At 51.9% G+C, this 16,192-nt stretch overlaps 1 long non-coding RNA gene across 1 annotated transcript; it reads right to left on the bottom strand.

Moving 5' to 3' along the window:
• Positions 1 to 9,817: 9,817 nt before the first annotated feature.
• On the bottom strand, positions 9,818 to 10,935 carry LOC131401812 (uncharacterized). Its single transcript, XR_009217997.1, has 3 exons — positions 10,785 to 10,935; positions 10,315 to 10,418; positions 9,818 to 9,829 (listed from the first exon to the last, which is right to left on the bottom strand). It is a non-coding gene; the product is annotated as an uncharacterized LOC131401812 (long non-coding RNA).
• Positions 10,936 to 16,192: the final 5,257 nt, after the last annotated feature.

Raw genomic sequence — 16,192 nt, 5'->3', positions numbered from 1 at the left:
TAAGTGAGTTTGGGGACACTGAGAGAGAAGCAAATTATTTGAGGATGTGATTTGTTGAAGTTGGGACCTGGTCATTGTGAGTTGAGTCATCACTGATGTGGTGAGTGGGCAGGTAGATAAATGGGTCTGGGGGTCAGAGTTAGGTCTCTGTTGATTATTTGGACATGTTTGGCTCATTAGTGGTATTTGAAGCCAGGGAAATGTATGGGTTTTGCCCAAGAAGGAGGGTGCAGATGGGGAACAGGTGTCAGAGCAGGGCTCACTTCCAGGAATCATCCATCGTTGTGGGGTGGTCATAAAGGTAAGCAAGGATGTTGCTCAGGAAGTTTAGACAGGCAAGAACAGGACAGTGTAGGGTGGTGGATCCCAAAGACAAATCAGCTTTTAAAAGGACATTGCTGTCCTCAATGTCACCTGCTACTGCAGAGCATGTCAGACAAATCATGAAAAGTCCCCAGTTGATTAGAAAGAGACACGGCTTGTGAGGTTAGCAAGAGAAGCATCCACAGAATGGGGATGGGATTGGGTGGGCACTGTGGAAACAGAGGCATTGGGATATATGTGAACTTTTTGCAATGTATGCCTGGCAGGAGGAGGAAAGTAGGGGCGTGGAGGGTGAGGACTATTAGGAATTCTGGATGAGAGATTCGTTTGTAGATGGTAGAGATTTGTGCATATTTGAAACTTGAGGGATGATTCCAGTAGGGAAGTTATGGAAAGCACAACAAATATTGAGGGCATAATGTCATTGAAATGGAAGGATAAGATAAAAATCAGAGTGGTTTCAGCCAAAAAATCAATTTCTTTGGATATAACAACAGAAAGGGTGTGATAAATGAATTCCTTATGAGGAATATTTGTAGATCTGATGACTAGAGAGTGAAATAGTTCTTGTCTGGTGGTTTACAATTTATCTGTGAAATATGGAGGATGTCGGAATATAGAGATTTATGGAACTCAAGAAATGGAAAGAATTGAGCAGGGCATTCAGGAAGCATTAGAGCATGCATATAAGTCCATTGGTTGCTGTTGATTCTCTGTTGGGATCCACAGGTTTCTGGTGCATTCTCTCTTCAGTGCAAGTGTCAACATGGCATGGCAGGTATTTGAAATCATCTTAAGTGTGCAGGGTGGATATGATGGCAATAAGTAATCTTGGAGTATGGTCAGTGGATGACTGAAATGATGCACTGTGAATCTGAGGTTACTAGAAAGGAGTATGAGAAGAAAAAGAGTGGTTTGTGAAGATATTCCTACTGGAGTAATCTAGTTTATTGAAGAATGATTATTTAGAGTGGATTTATTTGTGTAAAAACTGGAAATGTGGAAATTTGTGGTGGGAATATGGTGTTTGTGAATTACTGATTTGTGAGCAGGAGAATTTTGGGTGAAGATAGGATCGGGGTGTGGAAGTGGATGACTAATAATGGAATAGTGAATAATTTCATTAGAGATGAGGCACTAAAAGGATCTATGGAGTCCTTGGAAGTCGTGTGTCCCAATAACAGTTGGCTGTGGGGAACCAGCATGTGTGAATTTGACCATGACAGAGAGAGGAGGAGAGGAACATCCTGAAGCAAGATGGCGGAGGGAAGTTGGTCTGGATTTGACACTAGATAATGACCTGGCTATTTCTGTCCTTGTCTCACCTCAGCTTGATGGTGTCACTGAATCCTGTTCTCCACATGTGGTCCCTGTACCAGCAGGATCAACATCACCTCTTAGAAATGAAAAGTCTCCATTCCTTCCCTAGACCTACTTGGGTTGAGGTCCAGCACTCTGAGTTTTAAAAACCGTCCAATGATTGTGATGCACAGTGTGAATTGAGACGCATGTGTCCAGGGAGAGAAGGAGGGTGGAATATCTATGTGAGCTGAGAACGATCTCCATGGATGGTAATCTTCATCCTCCATTTTGTTCAAATTTCAGATTTTATTTTGTTTTGAAAGAGAAAGCTCAAAAAACATGCCCCAACTTCATAGTGGAAACAGTAAGACCGTGAAACTAAACCCAATCAGAAAACTGAAGTTCTACGCACCCTGAAGCCTAAGCAGCTGTATATTCCAGAGGCCAGTTACTGGACTAACTGCCCATCCTGGCGGTGAGGTCAGATGCAGTCAGTGGGAGGAGACCTTGAAGAAGCCGCAGAAAGTCTGTGGATACAGTAGACTGCAGGGACTCCAGGCCTGCAGCAGTGAAGGAGAACTCTTACGTTCTTTGGAGTCGCAAATACCTTCTAAACGGTCGCACAGACTGGCCCATGTGAATCTCTGGACCATGCTGGGGCCGAGGGATCTGCACACCAGCCCTGAGCCCACCCGGGCCACTGTCCATATTGGGCAGAGATGAGTCCAGGGATGGGTCTGGGTCGCTCACAGCCCCTCTGCAGGCAACAGGCATCTTCTAGAGATATCAGTGGACAGACACAGAAAGTGAAGAAAAGCATGGGACAGACTGACGGTGGCCTCGAGGACAGACGAGATTGCCGGGGAGGCAGAGAGAGCAAGGAGCCAAGAAAGGCATCCTGAAAACATAGTGAGGAAAGCAACATCAGTTCTAAAGAAAAGGAGAGTGGTGCCGATGAGAAATTCCCCATGAGACAGGCTTGACTCTCACAGCATCTCTTTGTAACGGCCATCATGATCTTGACCTTTCATGGTAAACCTCAATTATTATTTACCATGAGTTTTCTCCTTTTTATATTAAAATTGATAGGAGAATTGAAGCTGAGGAATTAGTGTTTTGAAGTTACATTTGTATTTTCTAGAACTTACACTCAATGAAGACATGATACCTACTTGAACAAGATTTGTCTGTTAATTTATATTAAATCCGATTCCATAAATTTTATTGTGATTTTGCTTTTTTTTTTTTTTTGCTGAGGAAGATTCACCGTGAGCTAACATCTGTTGCCAATCTTCCTCTACTTTGTGTGTGGGTCACCGTCACGGCATGGCTGCTAATGAGTATTGTAGGTCCGTGCCTGGTAACTGAACCTGGGCCACCAAAGCAGAACATGTCAAACTTAACCACCTGGCCAGGGGCCAGCACTATGATTGTGCATCTAATTATAACATAAAATCCATCAATCTTCTCTTCATGGTCACATGGTAATTCAGACATAGGTGATTTCAATATCATGAATTAAGTATCTCTTATCTGTTACCTGGCAAACTTGTGCAGCTTTGATTTTGGAATATTAAAAATGAGCATACCCCCTGGGGGCATTATTCTCCACTTAAGAGAAGCTTGCAGCAGGCTCATTGCCTTCCTTCCCACACTAGATCCAGAGTCGTGGAAATGTGTTCGCCTTGCACACAGCACAGAGCACAAAGGAATTACTCCACAAACACGTGATAAGTGAATAACTGGTGGGATCATCAGGTCATTCACAGAAGCCAGACTGAGAGAGAGCTTCCTTAGGTCAGGAAGGAGAAGCATTCCTTTATATTTGTGAGGTTTTAATTTGTAACGTTGTAATATGAAAAACAACTATACTACATTTATCAAAATTGTGTTCTGAAGGTTTTCAAAAATCTCTAAATCTCGGAAGAGAAAAATCAATCTCTGTGAATCTGTTACTTGCTTCAAAGATTGTCAACTCGTATACCATCTGGCTTTGTTTATCCTCACACCAAGTCCCCAAGAATTAACCAGAAGAGATGGCTGAGAGCACATCATTTCAGCTGTAAATATTTCCGTTTCTCTTACAGATGAGGGATTTTGGAACACAAACACAATAATATTATCACACACAAAAATAAAAATGTCATTCGGATAATCAACTGTCCAGTCAGTATCCCAAGTCTCCCAGTTTTGTCAAGGTTATTTCCTGGTTTTACATTTTATTTGAGTCTGGATCGTCATGAAACCCTTCTTTTGCAATTGGTTGATCTGTTTCTGAAGTCACTTTTAATCTCTTAGTAGTTCATGCATCTTGGGATTTGGGTGGGATATGAGTGTGTGTGTTTGTGTGTCTACACCGATGCGTGAACTCTTTCTTTCCTGGATGGCAGTGTCCTGAAAGGAAGGACCTGGGCTGTGGGAAACAGGATTTCTACTCTGCTTCAGGCTGAACTGAAAAGGCATCCGTGGGTGACACTTGCAGCCTTCAGAAAGGAGGGGGAAGAAGTACCAAGGAATTCAAGACAATGGCCCTTGTCTTACAGGGTATTTCCAGGGCATGATGTTCAAAATGCCAGGTGCTAAGACTTTAGCTCCACGTCATTGGGTGGATTCTCAGCATGAGCTCTGAGCTGTGTCTGTTCACCACCCACGTGGGGAGCATTTCAGTATTTTAATTGGTAAGGTTGTGTCTGTTGTGTCTGTGGTGTCTGAGATTGGTGGCATTCCCCTTCTGGACCCACTTCTATACCTGCCCCTCTCCTGCCTCATCTTTCAAAACTCCCAACAGGAAAGTTTCACATCCCTGTAACACAAATCCACATATCCTCAGCACAGACTAGGGAAAAGAACACAGCAGTCCCAGGGACTAAGTGCTCTATTCGCACCGGCCCAGTTGCCACTTTGGGACAAGTCAGTAACAACACGACTGAGTATGTAAACGAGTGATTGTCTAAGACCATGGACCTCAGAACCACATGGGCCCAGATGTCACCCAGGGCAGCAAGGGACGGTGTGGGTCATTCAGTGGACAGGATTAAGGTCTATTGTCCTGGCAAACCAGAGCTCACCCCTGATCCATCAGGCCCAGCCAGGGAGGAATGGCCACGATGTACCTGACAGAGAGGCTGGGGGCCTTCTAGGGAATTTCTGCCCAAAAAGAATCATACAAGGAAGTGCGGGGATGCTGGAAATCCTAGTTCACAGGGAGCAGTGAGGTTTACGGAACAAAGTCCTGTTGTAGCTTTAAAAGCTGCATCATGAATCTTTCCCTCTGGATATGAAACAAGCGGGAAAAGGAGTTCCTAGGGCGTGGGCCAGGATCCCAGGTTTCCAGTCTAGGCGAAGGGTGAACAGGGAGGACTAGAGGCGGCCTGATGGGGATGTCCTGTCGGCCCTTAGTCCATCTGCACATGGTGTTCCTTTGGCCTAGTCTCTTCCACATGCAAACTTTTATCTTTTTACATTTTTCCTCATTCAGTGTTGATGCAAATCCAGAGACTGGTTAGAAAACGGCAATTTCCAATATCTGATCAAAGAAACATCAACAAGAGAAGCAAAAAACATTCCTTCTTCCTGGAAAGCTGTAGAAAGACAGCCGCTGTCCTAGGGAAGGACATGGTCCTGGTAAGTACTATTTGAAAGACACCCACATTTCAGTGGTTGTTGCTCTGCCTGGGAAAGTTCCTCCAACCTCTAGATCCAGGGAGATCTGAGGGGCTGTCTCTGCTCCTGGCCCAGGTGAACCACACTGAAATGCACCTGTCCTCTGAGGAAGGGGGACTTAAGGGTTTCATTCAGTAGCCAGGGAGGAGGCTGGCCCTCCTCCCTTCTCCCACATACAATAAGCTGTGACCATACACAAGTTCTTCATTCAAGGAGGAAAGTGAGATTCTGTGTCTCATTTACATGAGCATAAGAAGTGAAAGAACCACACCACAACACCCAGGCTGTGAAAGAAACAGGATATAATGTAAGAGTCAAATCTACCATTTACTATTAAAGAAATAATATCACTCCTCCCCAATGGGTTAACAGTGGCTGGCGTCGTGATGTCAGGGAGAGGGAGGGGGTGGTGCCCTCCCTCTCGGGATTTAGGGGAAACCAGGGAAAGTCTTAGGATGTCCTTGTTCACTCAGGGTGGGAAGAGCTGGCCCGGTGCACCCCGAGGGTCCCAGTGGCCCTGCTGGTCAGGAGGAGCTGCACTTGTGGTCTCCAGAGTGTGACGGCTCATCACCAAGGGCATGGTGGCTGAAGAGAAGAAACAGACTATTTTGGGGATCCTTCCTGAGATTCATGGCACAACTCCCTGTTCCCCTGCACTCTGATCCAAACCCTGTACCGAGTGCTCAGTCCATCAACAGCACCTCGTTTGTCCCTGATGCAGGAGGCATCATTTAGCATCACCCATTTCAGAGGATGCAACTGAATCCCAGAGAGGAGAGGGGAGCGGCCTGTCCCAGGCCTGCTCAGCAGTGGAGCTGGGATCGAGGCCCATGCTTAGCCCGAAGATGTACTGAGCCCCTGGATTCAGTTGCTCCTGGTCCCAACACTCACTTGGCCCTGAACTGGAGGATGTCCGGTTCCTCGTTCTCCTGAAGAGCCGCATTTTGCTCGCCTTCTGGTGTGCGGGCTCCAGCTGGCAGGAGACCCAGTAGCTACAGGACAGAGTGGACCTGTGAGCTACCAGGAGCCACACCTCAGGTGCCCCTCCCAGAGCCTGCCAGCAGCTGAGTCCCAGTGCCCCATAGGTCACCACGCTACGAGTTCTGAGACTGATCAGCGATCCAGGCCACAGGCTCTGGAGCTGGCCATCAGAGAGAGTCTGGCCTGCCCTCACCCAACTCCTGTCCCCCTCACCTCTCATGGACACTGATGGGCTCCATGGCCTGGAACCAGGCCCCAAATCGCTCGTCGGGCTCCAGGTCATATCCATTTGCAGGCTGCTGGAGCAGCTGGATCCTCCTGATGAGTTTGTATTTCTGGGAGGAAGGACAGGATGCAGACAGGGCTTGGGTGGGGAACGCTGCGAGGGACTTGTGCAGAGTGAGGATCTGGTCTGGGGTCTGTGCTCACTCGGGACCCCTCCTTCCTTCCCTCTCCATTCAGGACTTGCCTGTCCTCACAGTTGGCTTGAATTAGTTCCTCATCCAGGAAGGTGTCCTTGATGCCAGCCCCTCCCGCACCCGCCAACGTGATGGGATGCCCAGCTTTGTGGATCTGACTCTCCCGATAAATGTAAGACCCAAGGGATGAGGACAGAGAAAGTCTTGCCAGGCGAGGTCTCTGATTTCCACATCCCCACCCTCCCCATAGCTGCTCACGTCACACCATTTCTGAAAGTTGACCCGATTTCCCTGGAAGGGAGACAGCCAATGTCCATCAGAAACAGCCTCCTAAGCCCAGAACCAACCCCCATCACACCCCTTCTCAGGCTGCAGGAATGTCAGGGCCCAGCAGAGGGCAGACCTTCCACAAAGAGAACTTGACACTGGGCCAGGCTCTGGGCTCCAGAGCAGGAGGGACAGGGGAGCTGAGGCCAGAGACCTTCTGTAGCACACCCTCTCTGATGACAGACGGGGAGACTGAGGCCTCAGGGAGCAAGGGACAGCTGGAACACAGAAGTGCTTCCTCACTTGCAGGGGCTGATGGCACTCCCCCAGGGGCAGGGCCCGAGGGGGAGGCTGAATCCATCTCAGACACAGCCTCCTGCAGCTCTGCAGGCAGGCAGCTATGAGCTTCACCAGCCCAGGTAGACTGGTGGGGGGCTTATGCGGAGCGTCTATTCACACATTGCTAAGATGGGCCTGACTCCCCAACTCCCAGGGGTGGCCATGGGGCTCTCATGAGAGGAGGTTTGCCAGGTACTGAGAGCTCAGGTCCCAGTGCAGGGCTCTCGCCTCTCAAACCTCAGGATCCTGCTCTCTGGCCCCACCTCCAGGCTCACTCACTTCCAGATCATCCTCCATCCCAATGTCCAGCAGCTTCAGGTGATAGAGGAACGTGCCCAGGAAGGGGACGACACCCTGTGAAATCAGGGTGGGAGTGGTGAGATGAGTCTCACCTCTCAGGTGCCCCCATGGACCCTCCCCCAAATCCCTTCACCCCAGCCTCCTGCCCACCACAGACTCCCACAGAGAACAGCCTAGGACCCTCAGCGGCCTCCCCCCAGTTGCCCCCTCCAGGACCACCCAACTTCCCCAGTCACCTCCCAGGGGCGGCTTTTGGCAAATCCCAGGGTATGTGGTCCCTGCCCCTCCCCTCCCTAACCCATCCTGGGCCCAGCCCTTCCAGGCCTCCTCCTGGTCACTTCCAGGGCAGGCCTTTCAGGCTCTTGGGCTCCTGGAGCTGGGCTGGAGGAGGAGGGACCCATCTCTTAGGGAGGCCTCCAGCCATGAGGTGAGTGACCCCTCCTCTGACACCTAGACCCTCCCCCTCAGGCCACCTCACCTGCTGCTGTCTCTCCTGGGCTCCCTGGGGGTCCATCTGCAGGGTGGTCCTCACAGATGACACCTCCTGCAGGGTCAAGGACAGGCTCAGGGAGGCCATGTTCCCTTCCCCATGTCTCCCAGGCCCCTGAACTTGGACCCTGGCCATCTGGTGTCTATGGCTGCTCCCATTCCAGGGTGCCCTGATTCTAGATCGCTCCCAGCTCCAACACTCCCTTCTCTGTGCCCTCAGGCCTGCCCAGGCCCCTAAGCCTCTCTCCTCATCAGGAAAGTGTGAGGAGGACTCCCCATGCATCCCAGGGTCCCCTGAGGACTCAGTATCATCTGACTGTCACCAGTGCTGTCCCCTCCCCCCTCGAGGAGGAGGAGCACAAAGCTCCTGCACATTCCTCTCCCCCTTGTACCTCATCAACCCTGTGAGGCCTGCTCCACAGATCATCTCCCTCCATTTCCCAGATGAGGAGACTGAGGCCCACAGAGGGGCAGTGACTGGCTCAGGGGCCCACAGAGGAGACCGCTCCCCCTCCCAGCCAGAGGCCCTGGCCCCTGGCCTTCACTCCTCCTCCAGACACACCTCGGACCAATGTCCTGTCCTCTGGACTCTCGGGGTGTGTTGAGGCCCTCGGTCAACCTGAGCCATGGATGGAGAGGCACAAGGTGTCTTGGGGTCCCATGCAAGTGGCTGCTGTGTTTTCCAGCCCCCTGGGATTCTCTGACACCAGGCTGGACCTGAGGCCATGCCAAAGTCCTCAGCTCCCTAGGATGCCCTCAGGATTGTCCCTGTACAGAACTCCTCCTTCACTCACTCAGGAAGGGAACCCCCGTGTGCCACATCTGAGTGACAGTGTAGGAGTTGACCACGGCACTGTGTAATGGTGACATTTGCATCCTTTTTCACTTGGAAACTTCTAATGTCCCTTCTCTTTTCTCAGGTCTCATGTTTGAAGTCTGTGGTCTGAGCCTTTGCACAATCCTTAGGCCCCTCCTGCCAGGGCCTCGATGGAGGCCATTAAGTATCTGTCAGGAAGGTCCATTAAGAATCTGTAGGTTCCTCGATAATTCTCATTGCCATCTGGGGCGTATCCTTGTCGACAAGGCACTGGGGGAGACTCACTGGTTTGTCAGCAGTGACCACTATGGGGCTAGAGTGCACAGTCCCAGAGAGCACACAGTTCTGTCCCAGATCCACCATTTGGCCCAAGGCTGTGCAGCCCCTGTGTCCACAAGGCCTGTGTGACCTCACAGTGCCCATCCCTGGGACAGGCAGAATGTCCTCCCCTGTGAGGTGCAGTGAAGACAGAAGGAGGAGCAGGGGCCTGGCTTCCTGAGGACAGACTGGGCTGCTTTAGGAAGAAAGGAACCCCCACCCACTCCATCCACCCGCCAGCCTGGAGGATGATGAGGGCCAGCTGATGGGTCCGCATGGAAGCCAGACACCTGCTCATTCTGCCAGCACCTCACCTCTTGGAACAGTCCAGGCGACACCACTGTATCCCGTGACCAAGGCCTCCTGCCCCAAACAGTCCCCACCTGCCCCTGCAGCTCACACCCCCCGCTTCCTGTCCAGCTGGACAAGGCAGACCGTTATTTCTCGGGGAACCTTAAGTGAAAAACTTACCAAAGCACATCCTGCCTGGTCCCTCCCCACCTCACCTCCCGTCCTTCCAGTTCTCCAGCCTCCACTCACCTCCTTGAGAAGCTTCCTGCTCTCCCGGTGGCATGTTTGGAGGACGTTTTTAAGCATTTGACAGTTCTTCCTGAGGAGGGAAAAAAGGAAAGAATCACTGTGGAGTGGTTTGAGGGTAAACTCCTTTTGTTTGAAAACCCAGAAGATCCAGACAGCCTGGGTGAGCATTTTCACTGTGTCCTCTGAGCCCTGAGGTGTCTGGGACTGGGGAGGGGGCTCTCCTATTGTCACCTGGGGCCTCCATTCTCTTATTTTCTCAGCAGATGTGTTTTAAACAGTCTTAATTTCATGTGGACAGAGAGTTCTGTTGCTGCAAACACTTGAAAATCTTCAATTTGGTTCAAGCCATGATCTGTCACTTAGGGAAACTGATTCCTGAAGCAGAACCACTGGCCTAAGTTTTCAGAAAGACTTCCAGCCTGCCAACCAGGTCAGACCCTATCCCCAGGGTTTGCTGTCTCCCAGGAGGTCCCAACTGATTGAAGGGCAATGCCAGCCCTGTGGGGGGTGTCTGGTCCACCCAGGTGGTGCTCGCATGGAGAGAGGCCTACCCACCTGGACACCTGTCTCCACGTCTCTTTTAAACGTTGAATGGAGGGGCCCTGCAGAGCCCAGAGGATCGCATGGAGAGAGGAAAGGTTCCTCAGGCCCTGGCATTCCTGAGGAAGGAAAGAGAATGAGCTGTGAGGAGGAGCTGGAGCCCTGCTTCCTCTGGCTTCTGTCGCCTCATTGACGTCTCCTATCGTGGATGAGACAGCAGCTCAGGGACCCGGGAAATGCACAGCTGGAACCTGATGAGGAATACTTCCAGGGAGGAGGATTTCAGCTCAAGCCAAGGAAGGAACCCAGGAAGGGATGAGCTTCCCAGCACAGGGACCAGGAGTCAGGTCATCGAGGCCTGGCAGGAGGGTCCTGAGGATTGTGCAAAAGCTCAGACCACGGACTTCAAACATGAGAGCTGAGAAAGGAGAAGGGGCAGTTCCCCCGACTCCAGAGAGGGGCTTCCAGGGCCTCCCACATCTTACCTTGGCCACCTGGATCCAGAGCTCCACCACCCTGGCCCTGTCCTGGGCCATCATGCTCGGGTCCCCAATGCAGGTGGTGATGACACATTCGACCACTCTGTTAAAGTGCGTCGTGGTGGCATGGATGCTGGGTGCCAGGTGCTCATTGCCCCTGTTGTCACACTGGGACCAGATGGAGTCAAGGAAGTCCTGGGGCCTCACTGTCTTGAAGAGCTCCTGGGGAGGACAGGGAGTGTCACCCAGCCCTGCCACAGCCCAGCTCAGCATCTGCAGCCCCAGTCCCAGGCCAGGTCAGTGGTGAGAGCTGGAGCTCAGGAAGCTGAGAATGCGGCCTGAGGCTTGTGGGAGTCCCTGGGTGTTGCCTGTGTCCCCTGAGGGCACCCAGCACAGGATGACCCAGGAACCGATACTGTGGCACAGGGAAGTGGCATTTGCTCGCCGCCCAGTCTCACTTCCTCCAAGCACCAGAACTCAGCTCCTTCCTGACCATCTCTAGGGGCATCTTCCACCCATTCTGACCATCCTGGGGTCTGACTCCTCTTTCAGATGCACATTCCCCCAAGGCAGCAACAACCACGGGCTTTGTTTGTCTGCCTTGTAGTCATGTACACATTAAGTGCCTAATTAGCGTTGAGGCTGTTGAGGCCTCCTGGGCAAATGAGTGAACTACCCAAGGACGAGACAGCACTTCAGTGTGCTCCCCTCCGCCACCAAAGCGCAGACTCTGCCCAACTTCCTCTCTGCTCCACCTCATCCACCTGCACAGCCACTCTGCATGGCAGCTGCTCTCAAAGTCCATCCCTACTGTCCACATGAGGACAGCCAAGGCTTGGGAGTTAAGAAGGCTGCTCAGGTCACATGAGGGTAAGTGGGGAAGCAAGAGGTTGCACCGAGATCATGGGATTCTGGATGAGGAAATGGCAGGTCTGGGGCAGCTGATGGCACAGGGAAGGCCGGCCCCACCTGCCCTGAGAGCCCCGCTGCTCACCACATCCATCAGTGTCAACTGCTCTGCCACCAGCCGGGGAGGGAACTCCAAGAAGTCAGGCTTCTCCTTCCTCAGCAGGTTCTTGGTGGTCACGTCCCAGGGGCAGGCGGGCTCTGGGGCTGGATCTGGCTCTGCTGTTATCTCTCCAGGTGGAGGGAGGATTCTCCCTGGAGCCAATGGTCCAGCTGGCTCCAGCTCAGGAGCTGGCACTGGGGCTGGAGCTGATGGTGGTGGTGGCTCTGGCCCTGGAGGGACTGATGGAGGTGACACTGGCTCCAGCTCTAGCACAGGTGGTGGAACTAGAGCTGGAGCTGGATCTAGCCGTGGAGCTGGCCCTTGCTCTGCCTCTGGAGCTGGAGGGAGCTCTGGAGATGGTACTACAGCAGGAGAAAGAAACAGTGTCACTCAAGTAGCTGACTTCCCCTGTGCCTGTCAAAGCCAGGAAAGACCCCACTGCCTTGAAGTGAACCAAGCCTCCGAACACTCTGCAAATTGTCATCCCAGACTGCAGTCACCTCACCTTCCAGCTCTTCCTCAATGGGCCTTGGATGCTCCAGCTGGACCTGGAGAAGGTAGGCGTGGCCCTGCAGCCCCGAGCCAGGCAAGCTGAGATGCAGAGAGGCTAGCTTCATGCTGAAGCAGGGATAGTGCAGGAGCTCCCAGAAATCCTGCCCTGGGTCCAGGCAGGTTCCCACCAGAGAAGAGATGGCACTGGGGGAGGCAATTGGGCAACAGAGTCAGAGGCCTGGCCTTTCCCTCCACACTTCTCACCCAAGACACCCTGGCTTGGGTCTGGGCCCTATGCCTGCCCCTCTCCTTCCAGGTGAGAGCCACATGGCAGCCCTGACCCCTGTGAGGCTATCCTGGCAGTGGCAGGCCTGCTTATCCAGCATGTTGACACAGAGTCTGTTGTGACTCTCTTCCCACTGACACTCTTCTCCTGAAGGTCTGGGACACAGCCAGTTGCACTTGTGCAACTGGATTGAGCACTGAGACAGATTTGTGAGCAGGTTGCTCACACACCTCCTGTTCTGGGCCTGGAGGCGGTGGTGAGAAGAGGTAGATGTGGAGAAGGGGAGGCAGATTAAAATGGGTCTGTGGTGGGAATGAGTTTCTAGGGGAGAACTCAGCCCAGCCACCCCTCTGGTTCCCAGGGGTCCTGGCACCCATCCATAGCTCTTTGACTCCTGTCCTCCTGCAGTGCAAGCCACCGGGCCTCTGCCTTCCCATGGGAATCAAAAGATGCGTGAGATGCGGCTTCTGACAGGCTCCCCTCAGCCACAGCCTCCATCTCTCCCCCGACAGCTTGTTCTTTAGAGACAGGAGGCCGTCCTTCTGGACCCAAAGACCACTCACTTTTTTAGGTGGTCCTGTGCTCTGCCCTCCTGGCTGGAATAAGGGGAGATGCCTCCAGATGTAAAGGAGGCTCTGAGGGCCTCCCTTGGGATGGACGGGGGATGACAAGACCTGCGAATGATGTCTAATGTCAACGTCTGACTCTCAGACGGAAATTGAGGCCACGCATTGTGTCTCCTTCATTCACTGAGTTTACTGTCTCCAAATGTCCTGCATGCAGTAGGTGCTTAAGCTACATGGTTGAATGAATGTAGTCCACCCAGAACCATCCCAGACACCTGAGTGGGCCTAGGGCCTCTCTGCTGCCCCAGAGATCCTTGATTGGCTAACCCAGGAAAAGGACCAGGACCAGCTGAATGGAATCTCCAACTCCTTGACAGGGTGGTTTCCATGTGCTTTTCCAAATTCAGAAAGGCCGCATCTCAGAGATGGGTGAGGCAGACTACTTCTGATGGGGAAGAGAGAAATAAACACCATGAACAACCACAGCACGTCCACAGCCCTCTCTGCAGAGCCAGGCACCATGTAAGCACCCGCCATGGCTGATCCCATGAGTTCCTACAAGATCCCCGTGAAATTTATCCTTTCCCACCCTACTTTTCTAGGAGGAAACTGAGGCTCAGAGAGATTTGGTGACACTCCCAGGACACATAGCTGGCAGGGGGCAGAGTCACCACTGTGCTGAGGTGGGAGTGGCCACTCACCTAGTAAACAGCTGGTCCTTGACTTGGTGGGATGTGTCTAAGGCCGAGTAGTTGTCCATGAAGGTGGTGAAGCTAGAGATGTTCCTCCTCAGGAAAGCTGGTGCAATGGACTCTGTCAGCTTCTCCATCATGCCTGTCTGGAGGGCCCGCATCCTGCAGGCCTCATTGAAATTCAAGGTGGACTCATCCTCACACTGAGGGAGAAGAGAAGGTACATACACTCAATGACATCATGGTGAACCAGCGGGAGGATTGAGGTGACTTTCTACCCTCCTGTGTAGCTGGTGGGAAGGAGTGGAGGTCCAGATTCCTTTGGGAGTGGGACTGTGGAGCACTCTAATGAGAAAACCCTGGGGGGTTCCAGGGGAGACTCAGATTTGAGTCTGCATTCTAGTAGTGCCTTGGTCATCTCAGAGTCCTGAGTATGAAGACCCCTCTGCCCCCACACTCACCTCAGACCAGCCCTCTTCATTGAGGGACTGGTGCACCTGTGTCCTCTCCAGGGAGATGGCGAACTGGAAACCATCTACCAGCTCCTCAACCATCACTTGGGTGCAGCTCTGCAGTGATAGTGCCCAGAAGTCAGGCCAGGAGGCATCAGGGGCCTGCCTGGACTTCGCCACAGAGGGAAACCCCACCACAGTTCAGACACAGAGGGGCATCTGCATATTCTCCATCAGGGAAGGAATGTGAACACCTCGATGGCCTGGGATTCACATGTGGGTAGAAGAGCTTGGTCCCCAGCACTCACCATCCTCTCCTGCAGCCAAGATCTTCAGTGTGAACATGACACACAACCAGATCTCCACCATTTAGCTACCTGCTCCTGCTCAGGGTGGTTCCTCCTCATACTACCTTCTCTAACTCCACCTCCCACATACACACATACACACACAAACACACACACACACAATGAGGGTCAAGGGGTGTGGGGCTGTCCATTTGGGATCACACTTGTGGCCTGACTTAGAGTGGCCTGCCCTGGGCTACGCTGTTACCTGATGGTTCCTCCTGCCAAAAGGCCACAGACATTCGAGGTGAGGGCTGAGCCAATGTCTAAAGCCACTTAATATGCTCTCATTCTTGGCTTTCCGGGGGCCAGAGCCTCGGAAAGTCACGGGACAACACGAGAACATCCTGCTGTGTCGAGTGTCTCCACTCAAATGAACTGGACAGGAGGCTGTGGTTACAGTGTGGGTGCGTGGTAACCAGAGTTCTAAGTTCTGTTGGGGGCTGTCACCAAGGAAGTGAGGTCACTTCTTCAAGGTTCTATTACTTGGCCCCTTCCTTCAATCAGACCCACCCAAAGCCCCCGCTAGGGTGTTGGCTGCTCTCCCTCCTTGCCCATGTCATCTCCATCACTGTACACAAATATCCATCACCACCCTCCCCACAGCTCCTTGGGAGTGGAACCAGTGGCCAGCTTTGAGGAGACAGAGCTGAAGTCACACCTCTTTTATCCTACCAGTTCTGTGTCCTGGAAAAGCCACTGTGCCTCTCAAGATCTCCCCAGTCTCCTAACCTGCACAATGGGGATGGTGCTAAAAACAGCTTTCTAGGAACATCGTGAGGTGTATATGAGATAATACCTACAACACCTGTGGATTGGTGTCACATGTGTCTAATGCTGAACCTCCCATCTATGTCAGTTCCATCTGTGCAGCCTCCACAAACCCCCACTCCATACTTCTTGTCACACATCATTGGCCTGAATTTGGTCTGGTCACTCTTATCTGCAAGAAGGGTTAGGAATTTTATCTTTCAGTTTGTTGAATTGCCACCCAAAATAAAACTGATTCTCTGTTCTGAATATTAAGGGAGAAGGTGAACAGTGGAAACTACCCGTGCTCTCTCCCTACACTAACCTTCAAGTTGAAGGGGAGGAAATGACCTTTTCAGATGAATCAAGCATGTATTTACCTACCACAGGCTCTCTTTTCTTGTTGTTTATTCATCCACAGAGAACAAGAAGTCTTGCTTCCAAACCAGAATGTATGAGACGTCCACTGCCCTCTGTTCCCAGCAGAATGACCAGAACCAATTTGTTGGCTTTTATTTGCCTGGCCCTTGTAAGTAGATCTGAGAAAATTCTTTCTATGTCCTTCATAGAGTGGGTCTGGAGAGTCTGAGGTTGTAGAGAATTGTAGGCAAATAGCAGGCTCCTGGAAAACTGAGTCAAATTGGAATCAAATTGGAGAGTGATATCAGCATCATGGTGGAATAAGACACCTCCTGTTTTTCTGCTCCTGCACTAACAATGCTTTGGCATCCATCCATAGACAAAAGTGCCTTTGTGGGAGAAGTGGGATCCAGCACCATATGCCAAGGGACCCAGAGGGAGTCTCACCCAGCCATGCAGC

Source organism: Diceros bicornis, assembly GCF_020826845.1.
Source record: "Diceros bicornis minor isolate mBicDic1 chromosome 2 unlocalized genomic scaffold, mDicBic1.mat.cur SUPER_2_unloc_6, whole genome shotgun sequence".
Lineage (NCBI taxonomy): Eukaryota > Metazoa > Chordata > Mammalia > Perissodactyla > Rhinocerotidae > Diceros > Diceros bicornis.
This window is presented reverse-complemented; position numbering and strand designations above follow the sequence as displayed.